This window comes from Manis pentadactyla, chromosome 17 (genome assembly GCF_030020395.1).
Source record: "Manis pentadactyla isolate mManPen7 chromosome 17, mManPen7.hap1, whole genome shotgun sequence".
Taxonomy (NCBI): Eukaryota; Metazoa; Chordata; class Mammalia; order Pholidota; family Manidae; genus Manis; species Manis pentadactyla.
This window is the reverse complement of record NC_080035.1, coordinates 17,342,570-17,359,176: the sequence shown is the minus strand read 5'-3', so window position 1 is coordinate 17,359,176 and position 16,607 is coordinate 17,342,570.

The following is a 16,607-nucleotide window of genomic DNA, read 5'->3' as shown; positions in this document are numbered from 1 at the left end:
TCCTAATTCTTGGTTGAGTTCCAACAGTATAGATCCAGTCACATTTGTTGTTTTACTGTATGCACAGGCCAGCTTAGATATCTCCTTCCTCATTCCCATGGCAAGTCCAGGAGCTGGTGGAATGAGTGCATCTACAGCTGTAGCAGTGCGTGGATCTTTGTTGGGGTTTTTTTTTGTTTTTTTTTTTTGCTGATCATCTTCTGGCATGAGTCTTCCCGAGAGTGCTGATGTTGGAAGTTATTTTTCATATCGCATCTTAGTTCATTTTCGGGGTAGCCAAATTAGGCTTTGATCCTCTGTACAAATACAAACAGACCCTTTGCCTACACTTTTATATGCCCTTTATATCATTGTGTAGAACTCATTGGAGGTCACCATACAGGAACTGCTTTTTTTTTTTTCTTTATTCTTAATCTACACTTACATGACGAATACTTTGTTTACTAGGCTCTCCCCTATACCAGATCCCCCCTATATACTCCTTTACAGTCACTGTCCATCAGCGTAGCAAATTGTTGTAGAATCACAACTTGTCTTCTCTGTGTTGTACAGCCATCCCCTTTCTCCCACCCCGCTATGGATGCTAATCTTAATACCCCTCTTTTTCTTCCCCCCTTATCCTTCCCTACCCACCCATCCTCCACAGTCCCTTTCCCTTTGGTACCTGTTAGTCCATTCTTGAGTTCTGTGATTCTGTTGCTGTTTTGTTCCTTCAGTTTTTCCTTTGTTCTTATATTCCACAGATGAGTGAAATCATTTGGTATTTCTCTTTCTCTGCTTGGCTTGTTTCACTGAGCATAATGCCCTCCAGCTCCATCCATGTTGCTGCAAATGGTTGGATTTTCCCTTTTCTTATGGCTGAGTAGTATTCCATTCTGTATATGTACCACATCTTCTTTATCCATTCATCTATAGATGGACATTTAGGTTGCTTCCAATTCTTGGCTATTGTAAATAGTGCTGCGATAAACATAGGGGTGCCCTGATCTTTCTCATACTTGATTGCTGCATTCTTAGGGTAAATTCCTAGGAGTGCAATTCCTGGGTCAAATGGTATGTCTGTTTTGAGCATTTTGATGTACCTCCATACTGCTTTCCACAATGGTTGAACAAGTTTACATTCCCACCAGCAGTGTAGGAGGGTTCCCCTTTCTCCACAGCCTCGCCAACATTTGTTGTTGTTTGTCTTTTGGATGGCAGCCATCCTTACTGGTGTGAGGTGATACCTCATTGTAGTTTTAATTTTCATTTCTCTGATAATTAGCGATGTGGAGCATCTTTTCATGTGTCTGTTGGCCATCTGTATTTCTTTTTTGGAGAACTGTCTGTTCAGTTCCTCTGTCCATTTTTTAATTGGGTTATTTGTTTTTTGTTTGTTGAGGCGTGTTAGCTCTTTATATATTCTGGAGGTCAAGCCTTTATCGGATCTGTCATTTTCAAGGATATTCTCCGATACTGTAGGGTTACTTTTTGTTCTATTGATGGTGTCTTTTGCTCTACAGAAGCTTTTCAGCTTAATATAGTCCCACTTGTTCATTTTTGCTGTTGTTTTCCTTGCCCGGGGAGGTATGTTCAAGAAGAGGTCACTCATGTTTATGTTTAAGAGGTTTTTGCCTATGTTTACTTCCAAGAGTTTAATGGTTTTATGACTTACATTCAGGTCTTTGATCCATTTTGAGTTTACTTTTGTATATGGGGTTAGACAATGGTCCAGTTTCATTCTCCTACATGTAGCTGTCCCGTTTTGGCGGCACCATCTGTTGAAGAGACTGTCATTTTGCCATTGTATGTCCATGGCTCCTTTATCAAATATTAATTGACCATATATGTCTGGGTTAATGTCTGGATTGTCTAGTCTGTTCCATTGGTCTGTGGCTCTGTTCTTTTGCCAGTACCAAATTGTCTTGATTACTATGGCTTCATAATAGAGCTTGAAGTTGGGAAGTGAGATCCCCCCTACTTTATTCTTCTTTCTCAGGAATTCTTTTGCTATTCGGGGTCTTTGGTGGTTCCATATGAATTTTTGAATTATTTGTTCCAGTTCATTGAAGAATGTTGCTGGTAGTTTCATAGCGATTGCATCAAATCTGTATATTGCTTTGGGCAGGATGGCCATTTTGATGATATTAATTCTTCCTAGCCATGAGCATGGGATGCGTTTCCATCTATTAGTGTCCCCTTTAATTTCTTTTAAGAGTGACTTGTAGTTTTCAGAATATAAGTCTTTCACTTCTTTGGTTAGGTTTATCCCTAGGTATTTTAATTTTTTTGATGTAATTGTGAATGGAGTTGTTTTCCTGATTTCTATTTCTGTTGGTTCATTGTTGGTGTATAGGAAAGCCACATATTTCTGTGTGTTGATTTTGTATCCTGCAACTTTGCTGTATTCCGGTATCAGTTCTAGTAGTTCTGGGGTGGAGTCTTTAGGGTCTTTTATGTACAGTATCATGTCATCAGCAAATAGTGACAGTTTAACTTCTTTGCCAATCTGGATTCCTTGTATTTTTTTGTTTTGTCTGATTGCCGTGGCTAGGACCTCCAGTACTATGTTAAATAACAGTGGGGAGATTGGGCATCCCTGTCTAGTTCCCGATCTCAGAGGAAATGCTTTCAGCTTCTCGCTGTTCAATATAATGTTGGCTGTGGGTTTCTCATAGATGGCCTTTATTATGTTGAGGTACTTGCCCTCTATTCCCATTTTGCTGAGAGTTTTTATCATGAATGGATGTTGAACTTTGTCAAATGCTTTTTCAGCATCTATGGAGATGATCATGTGGTTTTTTTCTTTCTTTTTGTTGATGTGGTGGATGATGTTGATGGACTTTCGAATGTTGTGCCATCCTTGCATCCCTGGGATGAATCCCACTTGATGATGGTGTGTGATCCTTTTGATGTATTTTTGAATTCGGTTTGCTAATATTTTGTTGAGTATTTTTGCGTCTACGTTCATCAGGGATATTGGTCTGTAGTTTTCTTTTTTGGTGGTGTCTTTGCCTGGTTTTGGTATTAGGGTGATGTTACCTTCATAGAAGGAGTTTGGGAGTATCCCCTCCTCTTCTATTTCTTGGAAAACTTTAAGGAGAATGGGTATTATGTCTTCCCTGTATGTCTCATAAAATTCCGAGGTAAATCCATCTGGCCCGGGGGTTTTGTTCTTTGGTAGTTTTTTGATTACCGCTTCAATTTCGTTGCTGGTAATTGGTCTGTTTAGATTTTCTGTTCCTTTTTGGGTCAGTCTTGGAAGGTTGTATTTTTCTAGGAAGCTGACCATTTCTCCTAGGTTTCCCAGCTTGTTAGCATATAGGTTTTCATAGTACTCTCTAATAATTCTTTGTATTTCTGCAGGGTCCGTCGTGATTTTTCCTTTCTCGTTTCTGATACTGTTGATTTGTGTTGACTCTCTTTTCCTCTTAATAAATCTGGCTAGAGGCTTATCTATTTTGTTTATTTTCTCAAAGAACCAGCTCTTGGTTTCATTGATTTTAGCTATTGTTTTATTCTTCTCAATTTTATTTATTTCTCCTCTGATCTTTATTATGTCCCTCCTTCTGCTGACCTTAGGCCTCATTTGTTCTTCGTTTTCCAATTTCGATAATTGTGACAATAGACCATTCATTTGGGCTTGTTCTTCCTTTTTTAAATATGCTTGGATTGCTATATACTTTCCTCTTAAGACTGCTTTTGCTGTGTCCCACAGAAGTTGGGGCTTACTGTTGTTGTTGTCATTTGTTTCCATATATTGCTGGATCTCCATTTTGATTTGGTCATTGATCCATTGATTATTTAGGACCGTGTTGTTTAGCCTCCATGTGTTTGTGATCCTTTTTGCTTTCTTTGAACAGTTTATTTCTAGTTTAATGCCTTTGTGGTCTGAAAAGTTTGTTGGTAGGATTTCAATCTTTTGGAATTTACTGAGGCTCTTTTTGTCTCCTAGTATGTGGTCTATTCTGGAGAATGTTCCATGTGCACTTGAGAAGAATGTGTATCCTGTTGCTTTTGGATGTAGAGTTCTGTAGATGTCTATTAGGTCCATCTGTTCTAGTGTGTTGTTCAGTGCCTCTGTGTCCTTACTTATTTTCGGTCTGGTGGATCTGTCCTTTGGAGTGAGTGGTGTGTTGAAGTCTCCTAGAATGAATGCATTGCATTCTATTACCTTCTTTAGTTCTGTTAGTATTTGTTTCAGGTATGTTGGTACTCCTGTATTGGAAGCATATATACTTATAATGGTTATATTCTCTTGATGGACTGAGCCCTTTATCATTATGTAATGTCCTTCTTTGTCTTTTGTTACTTTCTTTATTTTGAAGTCTGTTTTGTCTGATACCAGAATTGCAACACCTGCTTTCTTCTCTCTGTTGTTTGCTTGAAATATCTTTTTCCATCCCTTGACTTTAAGTCTGTGCGCGTCTTTGGGTTTGTGGTGAGTCTCTTGTAAGCAGCATATGGATGGATCTTGCTTTTTTATCCATTCTATTACTCTGTGTCTTTTGATTGGTGCATTCAGTCCATTTACATTTAGGGTGATTATTGAAAGGTATGAATTTATTGACATTGTAGGCTTTAAGTTTGTGGTTACCAAAGGTTTAGGGTTAGCTTCTTTACTATCTTACTTTCTAACTTAATTTGCTTGTTGAGCTATTATAAACGCGGTTTGATGATTCTTTATTTCTCTCCCTTCTTATTCCTCCTCCTCCCTTCTTCATATGTTGGGTGTTTTGTTGTGTGCTCTTTTTAGGAGTGCTCCCATCTAGAGCAGTCCCTGTAGGATGCCCTGTAGAGGTGGTTTGTGGGAGGCAAATTCCCTCAACTTTTGCTTGTCTGGGAATTGTTTAATCCCTCCTTCATATTTAAATGATATTTGTGCTGGATACAGTAGTCTTGGTTCGAGGCCCTTCTGTTTCATTGCATTAAGTATATCATGCCATTCTCTTCTGGCCTGTAGGGTTTCTGTTGAGAAGTCTGATGATAGCCTGATGGGTTTTCCTTTGTAGGTAACCTTTTTTTTCTCTCTGGCTGCCTTTAATCCTTTGTCGTTGTCTTTGATCTTTGCCAATTTTGTTATTATGTGTCTTGGTGTTGCCCTCCTTGGATCCCTTGTCATGGGAGTTCTGTGTGTACCTCTGTGGTCTGAGAGGCCGTTTCTTCCCCTTGTTTGGGGAAGTTTCCAGCAATTATTTCTTCAAAGACTTTTTCTATCCCCTTTTCTCTCTCTACTTCTTCTGGAATACCTATAATTCTTATATTGTTCCTTTTCATTTGGTCACTCAGCTCTCTTAAAATTCTTTCGTTCCTGGAGTTCCTTTTATCTCTCTCTGCATCAGCTTCTCTGCGTTCCTGTTCTCTGTTTTCTAGTCCATTAATGGTCTCTTGCATCTTGTCCATTCTGTTTTGAAGTCCTTCCAGAACTTGTTTTATTTCTGAATTCTCCTACCTTAGTTCTTGCATATTTCTCTGCAAGTCCATCAGCATGGTTATGACTTTTGTTTTGAATTCTTTTTCAGGTAGACTGGCTAAATCTATCTCCCCAGGTTCCTTCTCAGGGGAAGATGTAGCAGATGCCGAAGCTGTCTGGGTTAGTCTTCTCTGGATCATATTTTTTTGCCTTTTCATGTTGATAGGTGCTATTGACTGTCAGCTGGGAGGGCCAAACTTTTCACTTGCTACTGGCCTTCTTTACTGGGGCAACTGCGACCCCTAGTGGCTTGTGTTGGGTAATTGCGTGTAGAGTGGGTCTTTGTGTCTTGCCAGCCGGAAGGGAGGAATTTCCCTTTCTGTGGGCGGAGTTTGTCTCAGGCTGCTTCTCTGCTTTCGCAGCGCCCGGTGGGGTGATGGATGGGGGGGCTGCTTGACTGTTTGCCTCCGTGAGGGGTCTCAGAGCTGTTGCCCAGGGGGTTAGTGCACCCGGTTTTCCCTGTAATTTCCAGCTGCTGTACTGTGACCTGGGTTGTTTCCATCTAGCTGTTAAGTCCCTGTCCCTTTAAGACTTTCAAAAAGCCCCCGCTTTTCTTTGTCACAGGGGCATCAGCTTCGGCACCCGCTCAGAGGTCTTACTCCCTGTTCCCCCAGTATCCTGGGCCCCCTGGGCACGCACTGTGTCTGTGCTCTGGTGGGGGTGGCTGGGGCTGGGTGTTCAGCAGTCCTGGGCTCCGTCTCCCTCCCGCTCTGCCTATTCTCCTCCCGCCGGGAGCTGGGGGGAGGGGCGCTCGGGTCCCGCCGGGCCGGGGCTTGTATCTCACCCCTTTCACCAGCCGCTGGGTTCTCGCTGGTGTAGCTGCAGTCTGGCCACTGTCCTGCGTCTTCTGGTCTCTCTTTTAGGGCTAGTTGTGTTTGTTGTATTTTCAAAAGTATATATGTTTTTGGGTGGAAATTCCCACTTTCCTACTCACGCCGCCATGTTGGCTCCGCCCTCCCACAGTGCTTTTGTCCATTTTTAACAGTGATTTTTTCTTATTGAGTTTTGAATGAATTTATATAATTATTTATCAAATGTAAGAGTTGCAAGTATTTACCGCCAGTCTGTGAGTTATTTTATTACTCAGTTAATAGTGATAATAGACTGTTACGTTAACAACTGTTAGTAGTGTCTTTTAAAGATCAGAAGCTATTGACTTGTTGAAGCCCAATTTATCAATTGTTCTTTCCAGGATTATGCTTTTGGTGGTGTATGTAAGAAATTTTTATATATCCCAGGTCATAAGATTTTCTCCTGTATTTTCTTTATTTGATTTTGATCTATTATCATTTGAATCTTTTTAAAATACGGCATGTCATATGGATCAAAGTTTAATTTCTGCAGGAGATATCCAATTGGTCTGGAATTATTTGTTGACAATAATATCCTATTCCCCTGCATCAATTTGCACCTTTGCCAAAAATCACTTGTCTTTATACATGAGGGTTTATTTCCAGGCCTTCCATTTGTTTAAATGATCTATTTATTTGACACCAATGCCACATTGTTTTCTTTACTGCTACTTTAAAATATTCATAAAAACAGGTAATTATCTAATCGTGCTTTTCTTCTTAAGAGTTTTTTAGGTCATGCTATGATTTTTAATGTTCATAGAATTTTAGAATCACCTTATCAGTTTCTACCCCAGGATTGCATTGAATCTGAACATCAATTTAGGAAGAATTAACCTGTTAGCAACAATGAGTTTTCTGATCCATGAATGTGGATCAGAAATTCTCTGTTATATAGTTTGTCTTTAATATCTTTCAGCAATATTTTATAGTAAAGGTTTTGCATATGTTCCCATTAAATATTTCATATTTTGACACTATTTAAGTGAAATTATTATTTGAATTTCTAGTTGTTAGTTGTTAGTATATAGGCATCAATTATTTGGAAGGTTTTTTTTTGTATATTGATTTTGTGTCTTGCATCCTTGATAAATTAACCTATGACATCTAGTGTAGCTTTTTTTGGATACCATCATTTCTATATAAAACATCATATTGTCTATAAATAAAAATAAGTTTACTACTTCCTTCACAGGTTTCAGTATACCTTTTTATCTTGCCTTATTGAAACATCAGATATGAAATGGTGAGTGGGTATCCCGTATTATTTTATTTATTTTCTAATTAGCAGGGTTTTTTTTTTTTTAAGCATTCGTTCTTTTCCAATTAAGAGTAAATGTTTTTTTATGATTCTTAAAAAATCAGATTCAGAAAGTTCCCTTCTATTCCTAGTTTGTTGAGAGTTCTTTAAAAAACCAATTGGATTTGCCAACATTTTTTCTTTTATGCATCTATTGTGAATGTCATTTTTTTCTTTTTTTAGTTTGTTAATGTAGTAAATTACACAGATTAGTTTTCAAATCTCAAACCAATCTTGCATTGTTGAGATAAACTAGGTCATTTGATTAATTTCTGTGGCTGCTGTAATAAATTACTATTAACTATATAGTTTAAGACAACAGAGATTTATTCTCTCAAAAGTTTGGAATGCCAGAAATCCAAATTAGTTTCATTCACCCAAAACTAAGGTTGTGGCATGGACTTCCTCACTTTGAAGTCTCTAGGGAAGAATCTCTTCCCACCTCTTCTAGTTCCTGATGGATATGGGCAGTTCTTGCCCTGGGGCTGCATCATTCCAATCTCTGATTCTGTAGTCACAGTGACTTCTTTTCCTTCTGTGTCAAATCCTCCTCTGCCTCCCTCTTAAAAAGATACTTATGATTACCCATAGGGCCCACCCAGATAATCCAAAATAACCCACCATTACAAAATCCTAAATTTAATCTGTAAATTTTGTTTTGCTATATGAAATAACATTCACTGATTAGAGCATTTAGGATGTGGATATCTTTTGAGGAGCCACTTTGTAGCCTGCCACAGTTCACTTTCTGATTCCTAAAATTTATATGCATTCCAGTTCATACCAATTTGTATCCATTCAATGTTGACCTCAATCCTGACATCCTTAAAAGTCTCAAATCCAAAATATCTAAATATCAGTTTTAAAGTCCCAAATCTCATAATCTAAATTACGCATGGGTGAGTTTCTGGGTAAGATCTACCTGTGGCAAGATTCCTTTCCATCTACAGACTTGTAAATCTAGAAAACAAGTTAGTTGCTTCCAAAATACAATGATGAAGCAGGCATATGATAACGTTCCTAAAGGAAGAAAATGGAAGGAAATAAATGATCACCATTCCTAGGAATTTAAAAAACCCAGAAGAGTCGATTCCATTAGTTTTCAAGGACTAGAAATAATCCTCTGTGGCTTAAGATTTCACTTTTTGCACCCACAGCTTCAGCTCTATGCTGGTCTTTGGCCTCTGAGACAGTCCTTTTTCTTGAAAGGAAGCACATGTTTACAAATGAGTAGTTTTATCAGACTACTTCCTATAGAACTTGGAAGTATGACAGACAGCCATATAGGTTAATGAACTTGAACTACTTTTGAAGTAGTTGGATCTGACTGGCACTGGCTCTGGAGATATACTTGTTAAATAGTCAGGAATTTGACAAGCTGTATTTGTTGTGCCCAAAGTCATGAATCCCAGAAGACCACCAAGGAGCCAACACTGATGCAAAAGCAAAGAGCCTTTATTTGAGCTAGCTCGAGCTCAATCTCTCATCTACACCAATGCAGTGGCAAGATGCCAGAGAAAGAGAGCGCGTTTTCCCCAGAACAAAGGTTTTATGGGTTTCCAGGGCGGTTTGGGGTCTGATGGCCGTGGCCCTGGCTGATTGGCTGGGCCTGGGGGTAGTTGGGGGTGATGAGTCATGGCTTTGGTCAGTTGGCAGGGTCCAGGGGTGGTGGGTGTTCTTGTTGACTGGAGGGGAGAGAGGGACTAAGCTCCGATTGGGTGAAATAGGATCCAGGTCCCAACTGGCTGAAATAGAATCTGGGAGCTTGCCCTTTCATTCCCCCCTTTCTCTGAATCCTAAGAAGGGACCCAAGCATGGGTCTAATAAGGTTTTTCAGTTGTAAGGAGATAAAGGCTGATACTGTTGTCTTAGCACCATTAGCTGGACTGTATTAATTCTATCTTTAATAAAAGTTATCAGTTTATTGAGGATACATGGTCTAAAGGTAAGCAGAAGTAACAAAATTACTAGGGGCTTGTATTGAGCAAGGAGGACTATCAGTTGGATGGCCCCTACGTGGTCTCTGACAATCTGGACCAGCCTGTTGATGATTCAGGGCTCTAGGGTTAGTAAAATGAGTAGGATGGCAAGGGGTCTTTGAATATTTAAGATAATTTTCTGCCTTGATTTCTCTCTGGGACACTGGCGCCTTGGTTCGGGCGCACATCAAAAGACTGCATGCCCAGCCTCTAAGGTGGGGCTGAGATATTGTCTATTTGCTAAAGGATCCTGCCTTTTACTATGCCATCTACAGCTGGGTCTGCATGCTAAGTCAGTTGCTCAGCTTGCAAAATTACCTAGTCAGATCAGAAGGAGGAAAGACAGCACATAGGCCTGGGCCTTTTAGTATGCTAAAGTGAATCTTATACATGATTACAAATGATTAGCATAATAAAACATGTGCTATTCTTCTTTATCTGGGGAAGATTAACTGATCTCACTGAAGAATGATTCTAGAGCTTAATGTTCAACATGGTTTTAGTAGGGGGGGGGTTCTAGCATGTAGTTACAATGCTCTGATTGCAAATATCCTGCCTTGCTTTCTCCAGAGGCTCTCACTTTATTCTGTCTAAGCCTATGGTCCCTGTCTCATTCTCCCCTCTACAGATAGAGACTAGCTGCTGCTAGGGAAAGGGGGCGATGACCGCTCTGGCTGCTTCATGCTGAGAGGGGGCGCAGTAAAGGGTGCAGCTAGGTCTCCATCACTGGTCAGTTGAGAGGGCCTCAGAAGGTTGGCGCTTCTATTCTGGGTTTCATTTCTATTACTATTTGCAGTTTTGTGGCTTCTAGGCAAGATAGAACAAATTGTTATTAGGTTAAGTAGCAATGTCTGGAGTTGGATTTTCCATTCTGGAAGGACAAACTTGATGAGATTAAGAATGCATGGCTGAATATGAGAACTAGAAATAATAAAACTTTAATTGCAATGATAGGAGGAAACTAAAACATCTGGAAAATCATAGCTAGATATTTTGAAGAAGCTGGAATTCTGGATCTAGTTTATGTCCTAATGACTAGTATTAGGATTTTGTATGGATAAGGCTGCATTATTGAAACAATACTTTTCTCTAAAATCACTCTCATTTTTATTAGAAGTAACCAGGTTAAGAAAATAATTAACAGCTGGCTTGATTATTTGCATAAGTGCAGCAAGAAGAGCAATTGATTACACAGGCTCTTTTAAATATGCTTTGCTGGAACTTTCTGTAAGGAATTTCAGATTGAACTTTTAAAGGCCTCTTGAGGCCAGACAGCCAAGCCAGACTTGCCATCAGGCTTTTCCTGCAGTACCTGTAGATTTGGATGAATTCTCCTCTTCTCGAGGTCTCTGAGACATCCTGAGATGCCTGCACCTGCCAGGAAGTGACTTTCCTTACTCACCTGGTAAGGCTGCTGGGAACTTCGTAAGCAAGGTACCAGGCCAGTTCTTCCAAGGGGCTTCGTTGGGGCTTCGTTGGCTTTATAAAGTCAACCTTAGTTCCTTAAAGCTGATCATACCTGAGTTTATGCATGTGTCTCTCAGGTATGACATTCCAGTCAAAGCCTTGGTGGTATAACCTGTGTTTTTAATTGGTCCTCTTACAAGGAAAGCAGGTTCTTATTGAACTTATGCAAATAAACATACCGCCATGAAATATAAAAATAGTCACTGAGAGTTTGTAAATTCTGGAGGGATCCGGTAGAGAGAAAGATAAAGTTTCAATTCTGCTTATAAAGATAGTTATTTAATAAACTGTTGTCAGCTTAAGAGAAAAAGCTTAAAGCACTTTATCAGCAATATCTGAAACAAAAAGCCACAAAATCATCTTCTTTAGTTTACATAACCCTATGTAACTAATACTTGTTCTGCTGAAATTTAGTTCTTTACTAGTTTAGGAGTAATAAAACAGTGACTATAAATGACAAAAGACTTACAAATGACAATGGCTAAAGATAAGATGAGAGCTCACTGCAAGACAGTTGACATAAGGAAATTCGGATATTTCTGTAACAAACAAACATTCAGTAACAAAGTTTAGCATCATTCCCTTTGACAGTGCTTTCCAGGTAATTAAGCAGGTAAGTATATATCAGATAAATAAGCCAAATTAGTCAAATACTTTCTCCAATGAGAAAAAAATTCCTCTAACATGTTCCAGGGGCCCTCTGGAAAATATCTGATTTAACTAGAGGTAAATGTACCTTTTTGAATTTGATTTTGGGAAGTTGTCAGAAGAAAGTTTATTTGGCACTTGCTTAAATAGTATTATAGGTTGCTATGAAGCAATACTTACCCATTTAACCAGAATGACAACAAAATACCTCAAAGGCAAATAAAGAAGGTTACACAGTTGTTAGCATAGTTTAGCTTTTAGTCCTTTTAATATTAAGATCTCATTTTCTTAAATACTCGGACAACTCATTGAGACTTTAAGCATGAGAAACTGCTTTGATAAAACAATTAGAGAACCCTTTGTAATCTTTCAACAGAAAAAGCAGATTAACAGTTAAGAAAACCTAGTATTTTTAACTGAAAACGAAATTCTAATTTTGCTGTGTACTTGATACTGAGACTCATTTGCTTTAATTTTATATAGCATGACCATATCAATTCTTTCACAAACTTTATACAACTTCCTTTTACATTCAGTTCTCTCTCTCTTTAAATAAACAGCTGTACTTCAGAACAAAGTTACTTTCTTTTATCAAAAGACACATTCTTTAGCATGTAGAATGAATTTCCATTCCTTATACTTTCTCTTGTTAAAACATACATCTTTTAGCATACAGAAATGTTTTCTTTATTACTTTAAGTAGTTGTAATTAGAACTTAAAACCATTAGAAACTTTAATTTTCAGTGAACACTGAGAAGTAGGCTATTGTAAATGGTTACACTAGCATTCTTTAGATTGACAAATTTATGAACATTTTATAATTTCTGTAACTATGAGCTTTACAGCACAATTTCTCACTAAACATAAAGTATGCCTTCTTAACTTAGCAAAACTTTAAGGTTTTAGGTTACCACAAAGATTCTCAGTCTATAGGTAGGTATATATTAGTTTGTTCGCGAACAAGCCTGTATAAGCCTGTAGGAGCTCCAATCTGTATCTGGGTCGGCATTGACTTAGGCGGATGCACTGGTGGGTCACTGACCAGGGGTCTTGGGAGACGTCCCTTGCCTCCGTCTGGAGAACGAGGTCCTCATCTGTGAGGAAAGTCGGCTGCCGCTGCAATCCAACAGGCCCTCAACTTACTTTCAGTTTTGCCTCCGCTAACTTTATGTTATACTTTATGTTTAGTGAGAGATTGTGCTGTAAAGCTCATAGTTACAGAAATTATAAAATGTTCATAAATTTGTCAATCTAAAGAATGCTAGTGTAACCATCTACAATAGCCTACTTCTCAGTGTTCACTGAAAATTAAAGTTTCTAATGGTTTTAAGTTCTAAATACAACTACTTAAAGTAATAAAGATAAAAAGTCTGCCACCGACCCTTCTGGACTTCCACAGTTATATATATAACACACAATTAAAAAGGTGTTCAGTTGCCACACTCATTTAGTTCACTCATTCGTAACAACTATGCTAGATTATTTACAAGACCTTTACTGAATATTAGACAAAGCCAAGCCTTTAAGCATTTTATTTTTAAAAGATTTAGCAGATAACATCAACTTAAATGACCTTAGGTAAACTTAGGCAGCTGATAACTACAAGGACATGCAGGCGTCAGCCAAACTCAAATTAGCATTAATGTTTAACATTTTTTTATCAGATTTTCTGGAAGTTTTAGAATGCCTAATTTTTACAAGCGCTTGTCTTTAAATCAATTTCATTAATACCATCCGGAGGTAGAAAGATATTTTCATTTACACACTTAGACACACAAACATACAGATTGAGACATAATGATAACGTTTCCTCTGGCAGCCATCCGACATTGAAAACTGGCTACTCACTAGAACAAAAAGTCTGCCACCGACCCTTCTGGACTTCCACACTGAGGTTGTTAGCCCTTCCCCTAATATCTTTAACCTGTAAAAAGTGGTTGGATTAAATGTTCCCTCCAGCAGCCAGCCAACGTTAAAGGACGGCCACTCGGAGGTGCAGAAAACATGAAATTTTCCCTTCCTGACGTCAGTGCTCAAATTGTGAGCTCTCTCCCTAACGTCTGAGAAAAATGGTCTGTCATGAGAGACAAGGGGGTCGTCTGCATGTGTCCCATTTCTTCTGTTAACAAGACTAAGACAAACACGACAAACAACAAACAGGCGCCTACAGAGAAGAATCTGCCGCGGCCACGGAGGCAAAACTGAAAGTAAGTTGAGGGCCTGTTGGATTGCAGTGGCAGCCGACTTTCCTCACAGATGAGGACTTCATCCTCCAGATGGGGGCTAGGGACGTCTCCCAAGACCCCCGGTCGACGACCTGCCAGCGCATCCTCCTGAGTCCATGCCGACCCTGATACAGATTGGAGCTCCTACAGGCTTATACAGGCTTGTTCGCGAACAAAAACAGTGAGACACAGATAAAGACAGAGACACAGGTAGACAAGGACAGACAGATAACTGAGTGCATTCACCAGCCAGCACAGGGCCCTCCGGGTCGGGAGACCTGGGGGTCTCTGGGATCCCAGACGAGCCCCCAAATGTTGTGCACAAAGTCACGAATCCCAGAAGACCACCAAGGAGCCAACACCGATGCAAAAGCAAAGAGCCTTTATTCAAGCTAGCTTGAGCTCAATCTCTCATCTACACCAACGCAGTGGCAAGATGCCAGAGAAAGAGAGCGTGTTTTCCCCAGAACAAAGGTTTTATGGGTTTCCAGGGCGGTTTGGCAGGGGTGATGGCCATGGCCCTGGCTGATTGGCTGGGCCTGGGGGTAGTTGGGGGTGATGAGTCGTGGCTTTGGTCAGTTGGCAGGGTCCAGGGGTGGTGGGTGTCCTTGCTGACTGGAGGGGAGAGAGGGACTAAGCTCTGATTGGGTGAAATAGGATCCAGGTCCCAATTGGCTGAAATAGAATCTGGGAGCTTGCCCTTTCAATATTAATCATTCACAGTTTGAAAATCATCATGTCTGAAGTTGTTATACCACAGAAATTGACAAATAACACAAATCAAAACTTTTTTTTTTCTTATAAGAGAGATGGGTTACTAGTGTGCCAGTAGATAAACTGTAATATGTTTAAGCGATTTATCTAATTCCAACCATGGCAAACCTAACTAGATCACATTAGTGAGATAAAAATCATACAGGAAGTTTTACAAACTGTGGACAACTTATGTAGACCTTATATGGAGAACAAGCCATGAAAAAAGCAGTGGTCCTTGAAGTCACCCTCTTTGGTTAACTGACCTAGAAATACAAAATTGTACGCTGTTGTTTTGGTGGCAAGTCCAAAACTATTTATCACATTCCATCTAGCAGGTAATTTAAAATGTGAAATATAATAACATGTTTATCTCTTGGAGACTTTTCATGTCATTATTTCAAGTGTTTCTTTGAATTAAGAAAACATGCTTTTCAAACTCCATTGCTCACATATAAACCTAATTAAAATATGCAGTATCATGTCAGAATTGTTTATTAATTAAATCAATCATTTCTTCAGATGCTGATAGAGATTAATAAAGTATCCTATGACCATGAAAGAGAATCTCAGGCACAAAAAATAAAGAACTTCCTTAAGGAACCAACATTGCTGATGGAAAAACAACTAATATGCATGAAATAATTCAAAAAGAATGTAGAATATAAAACAATATCCAGAAGTAGAGAAAAAGAAACCCAAACCAATTCGGAGAGTACAGATAGCCATCACTGTTGAAAAAGAGTGATCATTTGAGATTGAAGTTGTTCGACTACTGTAATTTAGTGCCTGCCATCAAAAATTCTTAGAAATTTTCAAAATAACTGACACCCATCTTTTTAGCTAAGGTGTCATATCTATGAAACATACTGACTAGAACCCCATGTACAAGTCCTTTTAAGAAATACTATTTTTCTCCTGTAGAACAAAGTGTTTCAGACGACCTTTTATAATTAAGATGTTCATTATTAAGTGTTAATAGTTATTTTTAAAATCTGCTAATTTTACATTCTATTACATGACTGATGCAGATTTTCTTGGTTAGCATACAGTTTTTTTCCTTGTTTATTTCCATAATAGACCAGAAGCTAGAAATGCCACTTACTTTTCTAGCTTTCCTTGCAATTAAGGATTGCTATTTGACAAAGTTCTAGCCCATAAGACTCCAGTGAAAGTCTATGTAGATACTTGCTTCCTTATAAATGGGAGAAGTGCTAATTTTTCCCTTTTCTCTTTCCCCAAAAGTGGATGTGATTCCAGGTCTTTGGAAGTCATATGACCACCAGTCGAGAAACATTTAAGGACAAAAAGGCCAATGTACAAAGGATAGTAGAGGAGAAAAGTAGAAATGACCCAGTCCGTAATGGTGATAGTGAATTGCTGAACAAGTCCCCGATTATCTTCATTAAGAACCGTTTTAATTAACTCTCTGGTTTGGGCACTATTATGTGCATTTTATGTTCTTCCAATGATAACATTTGTAGCAGAACATTAATTAACATTTGTTACGGGTTGGAAAATAGGGGGTAGTAAATATGTCTCTTAAAAATGATCCCAGTTTCCCTTTCCCTCAACCCTCCAAATTCCCCACCTTCCTTCTCAGCCAAACTTTGGGAAAGAGTGACTTACGGACTCTCCTCTTTCCCACCCCCGACTCCTACTCACTCCAACCTGGCTGTCATCTTTACATAACTCTTCGAAAATTACCAAGTCCAGTGGGAATGTTTGTCCTCATCTTTTATCACGTCACTGAGGTAGTCAAATATTTGATTATGTACCCATTTTTGAGACAGCTTCCTCTTTTACACTACTTGACACCCTATCTCACTGTTTATTTCTTGCCACCTTTTTTTTTTTGATTGTTCCTGTGCTCAAGCTGAAAGCTTAATATTGGTGTTCCTCAAAGTTTGGCCTGATACTTTATTCTTTGT